We start from the raw sequence: 10,833 nt of genomic DNA on the forward strand, positions 1-10,833 counted from the left end.
AGTTTGGACACCTTCGCACATGCGCACAGAGCACTCAATCTGACACCCCTCGCCGGGGCCAAAAAAACTTTGCAATGTATTCATCGTCTTCATCGTCGCGCCGCCGCCGCCGCCGCCTCCTCGGCGCGGGATTGGGGGGCTCTCCTCGGCTTTCCCGGTCTTCACCTCACTTATCTCTCACCCCCCCCCCCCCCTCCCTCCCTCCCCCCCCCTTTTCCGCGCAGCTAGGAACTGGCCCTTTAAGAAAACATTCCGTGCTCTGCGCTCCCGCCCGGGGCCCGCACCCCGGACACTTTAAAAAGACCCAGGTGGCCCCGGAGGCGAGGTGACTCCCCCCCCTCCCCTGCGTCGCGTCGCGCGGCTGCTCCCGCCCCAGCTGGGCCGAAGATGGAGTGGCGGCGGCGTTTGTCCTCAAGACTTCCTTGGATCTGGGGGCAAACGCGCCAACAGTTCGGACGCGGGTCTGGCTGGTTTTGCTTCGTTTTATTGCATTTTATTACTAATTAAAAAGCTTCGCGTTCACCGTAGTCCCAGCCCGCTTTCCTCCTGGCTCTCCCCTCCGCCCCTGCCCCTGGCTCGCGATCTCCAGAACCCGGCTCCTCCGAAGCCCCTTTCAGGCCCCGCCGCCCCCCTCGGGCCTCCCCGGCCCCCGCCCCCTCCCCTTCGCCCCCACCCAACCGCTCTAGCTTCGGGCTTCGCGGCTCAAAAACAACAGCGGTAGCGCCGCCAGCTCCGCGCTCAGCCACTGCCCGGGCCGGCGGGCGGGACTCGGACCCGCTGCCCTCGGTCTCGCGCAGAGCTGCGGGGAGCAGCGCGCGGGGCACTGGGGAGGTGGCGTCCGGGCGGGCAGCCGTCCCAAAGCCCGGCGCCCCGCTCCTCGCCTTCCTCCGGCAGGCCCGCGCTCTCCTGCCTCCGCGGTCCCAGGTGAGTACCCAGCGGCGCGAGCGCCCAAGCTGGGCCACCTCGAGCGACCGGAGCCTCTGGGGACACGTCCCCCTCGCCTCTCGCGGCCCAGGTGCGTCTCGGGCTGGAGAGCGGGCGGAGGAGCAGGTGCCGGAGTGCGGGTGGGAGCCAACTGGGTGAGTGTTTCTTCTGCCCCGCAGCCCTCAAATTCGGAGGTGCGGCAACGAAGGGGCAAGGCTGGGCGCAGGCCGGGTGTCCGGGCCCAGGGCCCTGGTGGGGACGGTGAGAATTGCCCTGTCGAGCATGTTTGGGATTCAAGAATGAATTGGAAGCAAACGGAAGAGCTGACATCCCCGCGCCCTTTCAAGTACTGGGGTTCCGCCAGTCTCTGGGACTTGGAGCTGCCGGCAGAGACAGCCTGAGCCGGAGAGGGGTCCTGGGCAGCGGTGCGGGTCTCTGTTTCTCCGAGGGGGTCCGGGCGCGCCCCTCCCCTTTGTTGTGCAGTGAGACCAGTGGGGCCTCCTCTGGGATCTACATTCGGAGCCCCATGCCCTTGCCATAACGAACGTGAACTGGCAGTGTCCAAGGAGCTAACATGAGACCCTAGAGTCCTAGCAGAGGCACCCTGATGGCGAAGGGTGCATGGCCCACGCTACCCCAGAGGAGAAGCCCGAAGAAGCCCCGCTTGTCAAAAGCTAGCGGCAGTGTCCTGGGCCTTCCGCCCTGGCCTCTCTGTAGTCCGAATTGCTTCCCTGCCAGGATCCCAACCCGGACAGAGCCCCTACTGCTGGAGGGTGTCCAGTCTGGAGCCCCTCACCGCCCTGGATGGAGAAGGCACTCTCCCCGGCTCTGGTGCCCACCAACTGCCACCTCCACTGTTTCCAGCCCTCGGTGAGTGTTGCCCGTGGTGGCAGCGCGGAATTTACCTGCAGCTCAGTCTCATGGCCCACCCGCCTTTCGGCTGCCTGTCCCCCACCCCCAGCCCTCCCCCTCGTCCTGTCCCAAACCCTGACCATCTTTCCTAGGGAACTGGGCAAAGAACCGCTGGGATCAGAAGGCTCCTGGGCCTTGCTACTGGCCCCTCAGGGGCTTGCAGGGGAGTTCGCACTTGCAGGGGGAGTAGGGCATGGCTGCAGGTCCTAGTGGGCTCAGACCTTCCCTCTGCCCAGAGTGTGTGAGGGGAAGAGTCGCTGGGAGAGGGAGGAAGGTGGCTGGAGTCCTTCATTTGGAACTGTCTGCCCCACCCAACCACCGCAGGCTCTAGCCAGAGCAGAACAGGGCTGGGCACTGGCCAGAGAAAACACAAGGTCACCCTCATACCTCCGCACCCCATATTCTCCCAGCTCCTTTAGGCCAAGGGTGCTACAGTGGCTCCTGTGAAGCACACCCGCCTGCTGTGAGGGTCCCTTCCCCACCCTGATCCCCAACTTTGCACTGTTTCTCTCACCCTGAAGGCCGGGCAGGACCTGAGGTCAGGAAGGCCCAGCTTCCTTCTGGGGGTGCTCCAGCTCACTCAGGACCTCTCCATGCTCCCTCCCTCAGCTCAGGAGGTGATTAAAATTGTGGAGCACCCTTCAGACTCTGGGATCACACCCTCCCTCGACAGCCAGCCTGCCAGCCCGGGGAAGGAGGGTAGGTGTCCTGCAGAGAGCCGTTTGGTGCCCTTGTCTCTTTCCTGTGGTCCCCCAGGGCCCTGGAGGGTCGGGAGGGGCTCAGCTCAGAGCCTGCTTGGGGAGGGGTAAGCTAGCTATCAGGGATGGCCAGGAAGGCAGCTGAGGTACTGACACCCCCCAGGGCACTCTCTCAAATTAGCCTTGTCAACTAGAGAAGCACCGGCAGGCAGTCCCCAAGGCCATGGCCTGGCCTGGCCAGGCCCTGCCCCCACGTGGTGAGACTTAGACCTGACCAAGAGCAAGCAGGTCAGGCTTCACGGAGAGTACTGGAGAGTGAAAGGGTGGAACAGAGAAAATCAGAGACAGGTCCTCCGGCAGCCAGCTCCATGTCCTGCCCCCCTTCCCCGCCACTAACCCCTCCCTGCTGACATGAGGAGTCTTGGGGAAACAAGCCGGGCCAGTGGAGGCAGAAGATGGGCAGTTTTTATTTCGATGGTACTAAAAGGTTGAAAGGCCATTTTTCAAAGTGAGCTAAGCTTTGGGGATTCTCATGACTGGTGCAGGGACTTGGGGACCCCGTGCTGGGGTTTGGGGTACAGAAACGCCACCCATCCCCGTCCCTGGTGCCCTCCTCAGGGGCACTTCCAGCTTTGTCAGACCGTCTGAGGGCGGATGGGGTGTGGGCAGCCGTGTGCTCTACACCCTATGAAGTTTGGGAACAGACTTCAACCCTGGGGTCTAGGACATTGGAGAGGGACTTTTACCAGCAGCTTCTGCCACAGTCTAGAATCCTGCTTCAACCCAGAGCTCAGCCCACTCCCAGCCTTCCCAGCAAGAGAGGAAGTGTGGTTGGAGACCCAAGACCAGATGAACTCCTTTGGGAAAAGGCTGGGTTTGGGAGGGAGCAAGTGAAGTTAGTACAGCAGGGCTGTCAGAAGCCTCTGTGGGCCTGGGGCTCCCAAGAAACCCAGACTAAGGCGTCATGCACTCCCAGGGGCCACACTGCGGGGCTAGAGGGTCCCTTTGCTCGCCAGGAAGGGGCCCCATGCCCACTTGTGGAGGCCTGGTCTCTGGAGAGGAGGTCCGTATGGCGAGGTTTGTGTGCCTGGAGGTGCAGGGTCAGAGATGCCCAGCTGTCCATTCGAGGTCTTCAGGCCCAGAGAGCCCCTCTGCTGAGTGCGGCTGGGAGGTGGGAATGGGCAGCCTACGAACCAGATGCAGTGACCCTGCTAGGTTCCCCTCTGTGCTCGCTGAACTTGACCACTGGCTTCAGGTACTTAGTCTCCCGGCTCCATCAGATTCCAGGTCAAGTTTTGTTCACCCTCAGATTCTTGCTCTGAAAAACAGTAGCTGGGGAAATAAAAGCAAGCTCCATTAGTTTTAAGCCGGGGCTCCTCTCCGAGTTCCAGAGCTGCCCCAGGTGGGGGTCCAGACCGCCAGCCTTGGCCTACCCCCAACTTTGGGCCAAGCGTCCAGCTGAGACAGAGGTCTCCCTCTCTGGGCACATTCTGCCCAGAATGGGAATGGCTCCTATTTGAGCAGCAGGAGGAGGAAGACCACGAGGGACACTTAGGGACAAGCAGTATGGTTCCCAACTACACAGAAAAGAAAGCAGAGATGGTCTCGGAGCCCAGCAGGGGACCCTTCGGGGACTGAATGCCTTCCAGCCTGGGGTGATCAGGGTTTGGTTCAGCAAGGGGGTGGGGGACACAGACAACGCACAGAGCCCTTTCTTCCCCAGCTGGACCTCCACACCGGCCTGTCATGGGTGCTGCCCCAGCACTGCGCCTCACCTGGAACCACAGGCACCTCCCTGGACCCTGGGGCTGATATTTCAGGCCCCTGTTTGACCCTCTTCCTACCCCAGACCAAGACGCACTCGCTGTGACCCAGGCAAGGTTACAGGACAAAAGGACACAGGTCCTGATTTCTGGCCCAACGAGTTCAGACGCCATGTGCCAAAGCCTTCCTTCTGCAGCTCAGAGCAGATGCCTCCTGGCCGGGCACCCACACCAACTCCTGGCTTCTAGAGTGGGTTGCAGAGAGGGTCCGGACGCTTCTAACCAAGACTTCCCGGGAATGTGAACCATGCAGCAGATGCCGAACAAACCCCAGATGTTCGGATCCGGGGCAAGGGGACGCTGTCTTCTGTACATGGGCTGCCTCCTGGGAGGGCCTGCTGGTTCTTCTGCCTGGTCCTGCAGTCCTGGCCTGGGCGCCACCGCTCAGGAACGCAGGTGCCTGGGAATCGCAGCTGGGGACGGCCCAGGCTTCGGGAGGAGGCGTTTAACCGGGACTTTCGTTTTCTTTCTTTCTTTCTTTTTATTTTTTTTAAGAGATTGAGGCTGTGGGCTTGACCTCCCTCCTTTGAGCCATGTGGGAGATGGCTCCGGAATGCCGGCCCAAACTGGCGGCCCAGGAAGCGCAGGAGGCGCCCGGCGACTCCTTCCCCGCGGCGCGCCAAGCGGGCCGAACTCCGCGGCTGAGTCGCGCGGCTCCACTCACTGCGCGCGGGCTCGGGCTCTGGCCCCGGAGAGCGGTAAACGGAATCGGTTTCCCACGGTCTCCCCCTTCATCCCGGGGCCTTTCAAAAGCCGCTCACGAATTCCGTCGTCCAGTTTACGCGGATTCTGAGCCTCGCGTTCACCCCGCGCCACCTGGAAAGGGGACCCTCTCACCGTCCGCATCCCCGGGCCGCCCGCCCGTGCACACGGGGAGCAACTTCGTTCCCCTGAGAGCCCTGGCCCCGCGGCGCGGGCAGAGCTCCGCCCGGCAAAGGTGGCACTGTGGTCGCTCCGGAACGCTACCCGCGTGGACGCGGCCGCCACCTTCTGCTCTCGCTTCTGGCTGCGCGCGGGCAGAGCCCTGGAAACAACGAAAACGGCGAGCAGCGTTGCTTTCCGGATGTCGGAGTCCCGGAAGCCTCTGGGTGCCAGCCGGTCCTCCGCGTCCCCAGACGCCCCAGAGCCGAGCTCACCGCCTGGCCGCCGGTACCGGAACAGACTCCCCCAGTCGGCTTGCCGGCAATCCACGCCTCGGTTTGCAAAGCCCTCTCCTCCGGACCTTGGTCCCTGGCCCTCCCACCCCGACCCCGTTAGTTTGGAAACCAAATTTCTCCTTTGGTCCCGCTGCAGACGTGACCCCGGAGGAGGAGCTGCGGGGAGATGCTTCTTCGAGCCTCAGTTTCCCCACCTGTGCAACGGGGCCATATGTTCCTGCGCCCTTCCCGGGGTTGATGTGGGATTGGCGGGGAGAGAGGACCTGGAAAACGCCCGACGGGGCCCAGTTCTGCCCACCTTTTGGGGCCAGGTTTGCGCCGGTGGGGTTCAGCTGTCGTGCACAGACTAGAAGGGGCCCAGGTTGCTCCTAGCGATCGCCGCCCTCGCCCATCTCCTCCATCTCCCCCCGCCGCCCTCACCCCGGAACTCCCCTCTCCGCGGGCGCAATGGTGGAGGTGTGAGGGTCCCGCTTGGCGCCTAGGCGTCTCCGCTCAGCCTCTGGCTGGGTTGTTGCTCGCCCTGGGCGGTTCTCTCAGGTTCCTTTGAGGCCCCGGGTGCATAAAGATTTTAAGGCAACAGGCTTCTACTCTCGGGGCGGTACCACTGGCCACCCCAGATCTCGCAAAGGGTGGGTAATGGGACTGCCCCAGGAGGGGACAGGATTCCAGCTGAGCTCCTAGAAAGGAATTTACCGCCCCCCCCCCGCCCCCGGGCCCCATATGCCGCGGTGGGGGGGGGGGCGGTGGCGAGCGTGCCTGGGAGGGGCACTGGGGCATGACCTTGGGTTTAAAGATCAGCCTGGGGACTTCCTTGGTGGTCCAGTAGCTAAGAGTCTGCCTAGCAAAGCAGGGGCGCAGAGCCGATCCCTGGTCAGTGAGCTAAGATCCCACATGCCAAGATGCAGGGCCAAAAGATTAAAGTTAAAGAAGAAAATATCAGCCTTAAACTATGAAGCTGAGCCGTAAGGGAGAGAATTGAGGGACTAGATGCCTTCATTCAGGGGAGGGGCATGGCCTGCTCAAAATGTCCTGGCTGCTCACTGCTTCTGGACAAGACCATGGGAGGGTAAGCGGTGGGTAATCGGGTGGCCAGGGGGGACCAAATGGACACACTCTCCCCAGGTCCTTTTTACCTGCTACTAAACCAGTCATTGCAGGAAGCTCTCTTGAACAAGCGAGAAAACAGAAGAGCCCAGGACCGCCCCAGGCAGGGGAAAAAATTACCCCTCGTGCTGCCTGACCCGAAGCTGATGGAATCGGTCGAGGATTCCTGTCCCTTGGGGCAGAGCCGCCTGCTTCTGCCTCAGGCACCAAGAGCCCACAACCCTGGGGCTGCAGGGAAGGAGCAGGCACTCGCAGCTCTTGGCTTCGCTGCCCCTGCAAGGACTTCTCCACCTCCCAGGCAGTGGGGCTCCCTCCCCCTCTGCCCTCAAACATCTGCAGGAGGTTCCCTGGTGAAGGAAGGACCAGTGGTGGCCAGAATGGCAGGTCAGGGGACCTCACTGAGGACTGAGGGACTAGGGTAGCAGCCCCTCACTCACGGGAGCCCCCCCACCCCCACCATGGTATCAATGAAGTTATTATGAATGTCCTGCCGGGTAGGGGGCAGCAGAGGGACTGCCTGAGCACTGCCCCTGCCACTCACACATGACGCCCCCTGCTTCCCTTCCAGGACAAGCAGGCAGCTGTGGGGGGGGGGGGGAGTGGGGGGGAGGTGTGGGCGAGGGGGGGGGGCAGGGAGCAGATCAGAGGAGCTTAGCTTAGTCAGAGCCAGAGGCTTCCCCATTCTACCTGGGGCTCTGGGGCAGCCCCCCACCAGCTTCCTGGGCATCCCAGTTTCCCACAGTATAATATGGAGGCGAAAAAATGGGTGTTGGGCATAGTTGCAGGCAAGTGTGCTGCCTGGCGCCTCCTGGGAGCTCAGGCGTTTTGGAGCTGGGACGGCTAGCAGCAGGGTTCCCTGCACCCTCTGACCCCTCCTCTCCCAGAACCAAAGCCTGTCCCTCGGGCTCTGACCTGGATTCATGGAGGGCTGTTCCTTGCTCCCTTGCGGGACACAGAGGGCCAGTTGGACCAGGATGAAGGACAGGGCTCCTGGGAGCTGTGGGTTCCCTTCCCCCTGCAGCTCTTCATGGGTTCCCAGAGTCAGGCCCACCCTGCCTTCAGCGCCTCTCACAGGCACCATGTGCCTGCTGAGAGGTCAAGGCTCTCAGACCATGTGCAGACTTTTCATTTATTCATTCAATCAGAAGCCGTGGTAAAGCTGGGGCTCCTGAACTTACAGTCACACGGTGAGAGCTGAAGTGAAGGCTGTTTGTTCCCGCACACCTGCAGCTTCCAGAGCATCTTACTCTGCCCTCCCCCTGCTCCCCCGGAGTCCCAGTGCCTGGGACTGTGCTTGGAGCTCAGTGAACGAAAGAATGAATGAATGAAGAGGGCTGAGTGAGTTGAAAGTGACCCTGGGATCCCCAAAGGCTGATCTCAGCCCTAGAAATGGGGGAGGGGAGGTCCAGGTGACCTTCCCGGCCGTGGCCACGGGGCCACAGCCCTGTCCTGAGCGTCCTGTCCTCTGCCTTTCCCCACCCTGCATCCAGCAGCCTGTGCCAAGTGACAGGGGTGCAGCAATGAGCAAACCACCCAGATGCCCTGATGTGCAATGCACGATTTGAAAAAGGGAAGACCACCTGCTTAGGGGTGAGTGAGTGGGTGGGGTCAGCCTTGTGCTGGGGACAGTGGACACTGGCAGAAAGAGCATCCTCAGGAGACATGTGGTCTGTCCCTCAGTTCCCTGGCCTGGAGTATGGAGCCCCGGGGGTACTGGGGCTCCAGAGCCAGGCAGGGTGCTGGCTGCTGCCCCAGTCACTCCCACCCTTGGGCTCCACCCCAGTGCATATGGCCCTAATCGCACACCGTGGGACCACAGTAAGGAGACACTGGTGCTCAGAGGAGCGAGAACTTTCCTGGGAGGCACAGTGGGAGTCACCTGGCTGACACAGAGCCCTGCTCCGGGCGACCCTCAAAGGATGTCTGCAGTGGGGGGGGGGGGTCTCCATCTGGGACCTTTCCTGGTTTCATGCCCTGCCAGAATTGTGAGCTCCAAAGGGAGATCCTGATGATGACTGAGATGTTCATTTGCCTGTGTCCAGAAAGACTTGGCCACCAGGCTTTGTATTTCCTCAGAGTCTAGCTGTTGCTGGAGAGTCAGGACCCCTCTCAGTGTGGGCATCCCAGGGCCATTCTGGGGCACAGACCAGTGGCTTTGGGGGCCTGGTGTGGAGCCGACATTTCAAGTAAGTCAGGCTTAGAATCTGGGCTTCTGGGAAGAAATTCCCAATCATGAAATGTGTCATTTGAAAAAATATATGTGTCTGTTAAGTGTGCACTGAGCCTGGACCACATGGGATAGGGTTGTTCTAATAAACACGAATAAGCCAGTTTTCACATTAGAGAAATAACAGTTTCAAGTAGAAATGTGGTGCTTTTAAAAGAGGTTAATTAATAAACAGCAGGTAATTGTTCATGGCACATGGTGGCAGAGGGTAATTTTCATTTTAGAGGAGAGAAGGCCCAAATGCCCCCCCAACTCAGATTTTTTTGTGTAATAATCACCTTGGCTTCACCTCCGCCTTTAATTTTTACAGCTGGAGCTGTTTATCATCGCTCCAACTTTCACTAAAAAGGAAAAACTATCACTTAAACAAAGCCATTGAAAACTCAGCATCATATGTGGATTTCTTAACATAAATAAATCATACAAACCAAGATTTATGTTCTCCCAATGATGTCATTCGCTGAAGGCTGCCTTCCCAATCAAATCAGCGGTTAGTGACTCTCCTTTTGTGTGTGTGTGCTTTTTGCAAAATAAGAAAAGCAGTGCTGGCATCCTGGCTGCTCTCTTTCTCTGCTCCGCCCAGCACATCAGAAAGGTCTCTCCCTGCATCAGCACAACCGGTTCTAAACGGTGAGCACGGATTCAATGCCACAGATGGCATTTCAAGCCTTTGTTTTTGAAATGCAGGTTCTAAGTTGAAAGACTGTTAAGGCTTCCTGAAGGATTTGCTCAGACTCCAGCAGAAGCTGGGGGCTCTGGGGGTCTCTCAGAGCCTAGGATGAGTTTCGCTGCAGGGTCATCACGTTGAAATGAGCGAGGACCGCGACAGGCACCCGTGATGGGGAGATGAGATGTGGTCGCTCCGTATAGTGGAGAAGTGTCAGTCACAGCAAGGAATGAAGCCCTGATATGGACCACAGTGTGCACGAAGTTGGTGAATGAAGTCAGTCAGAGCAGGTCACGTACCATTCCATTCTACCTTTGTAGAATGCCCCTACCACGTCCAGGACGGGCAAATCCACAGAGACAGAAAAGAAACAAGTGGTTGCCAGGGTAGGGGAGAGGACGTGGCAGGTGACTGCTTCCTTGGCACAGGGTTTCCTCCTGGGAAGATGAAAATGTTCTGGAAACAGACGCCCACTTTGTTTATTTACTAAAGTCTTCCTTGTTTTTTTGATTTTATTGGCTGCACCAGGTCTTAGCTGCAGCACATAGGATCTTCATTGCAGTGTGCAGGATCTTTACTTGCAGCATGCAAAGTCTTCGTTGCAGCATGCAGGATCTAGGGGTCAAATCCGGGTCCTCTGTGTTGGGAGAGCAGAGTCTTAGCTACTGGACCGCCAGGGACATCCCAGACAGCCCACTTAAAAATGGAGACTGTTGTGCTATGTTAATTGTATCTCAATAAATCTGTTATTTAAAAATCACTACTGAGAACATATGTTTAAAAAGCTTTATGTTCATTTTAAAGTTTTTTCCATTTTGAAATGATCACACAGATGGGTGAGTGTGTAAGACTGCATGTGCACGCCTGGAGTGTATGACATGAGCACTGGCCCCAGCTCCTGGGTGAAGCATGAGCTTGTGATAATTTTTCTTCAAAGTTCTCTGTATAGCCCCTTCCCCTAACTGCATCCCCTTCAACCAGACCAGAGGTACCCAACCCACAGGTATTTGTGTTAACCATCTCCTTGACTTGTTTTCCAGTTTTATCACCCAAGACAGATTCCTGAAAATGGGAGACCAGCCACAGAAGCTTCAGTTCAGTTCAGTTCAGTCACTCAGTCGTGTCCAACCCTTTGTGACTTCATGGACTGCAGCACACCATGCCTCCCTGTCTATCACCAACTCCTGGAGCTTGCTCAAACTCATGTCCATTGAGTCGCTGATGCCATCCAACCATCTTATCCTCTGTTGTCCCCTTCTCCTGCCTTTAATTCTTCCCAGCATCAGGGTCTTTTCCAATGAGTCAGTTCTTTGCATCAAGT

At 58.9% G+C, this 10,833-nt stretch overlaps 1 long non-coding RNA gene across 1 annotated transcript; it reads left to right on the forward strand.

Annotated features, from left to right (window-relative positions):
• The first annotated feature begins 7,221 nt into the window (after window positions 1-7,221).
• On the forward strand, window positions 7,222-10,272 carry LOC132657470 (uncharacterized). Its single transcript, XR_009595729.1, has 3 exons — window positions 7,222-7,956; window positions 8,112-9,802; window positions 10,041-10,272. It is a non-coding gene; the product is annotated as an uncharacterized LOC132657470 (long non-coding RNA).
• Window positions 10,273-10,833: the final 561 nt, after the last annotated feature.

This window comes from Ovis aries, chromosome 12, assembly GCF_016772045.2.
Source record: "Ovis aries strain OAR_USU_Benz2616 breed Rambouillet chromosome 12, ARS-UI_Ramb_v3.0, whole genome shotgun sequence".
In the NCBI taxonomy this organism is placed as follows: Eukaryota; Metazoa; Chordata; class Mammalia; order Artiodactyla; family Bovidae; genus Ovis; species Ovis aries.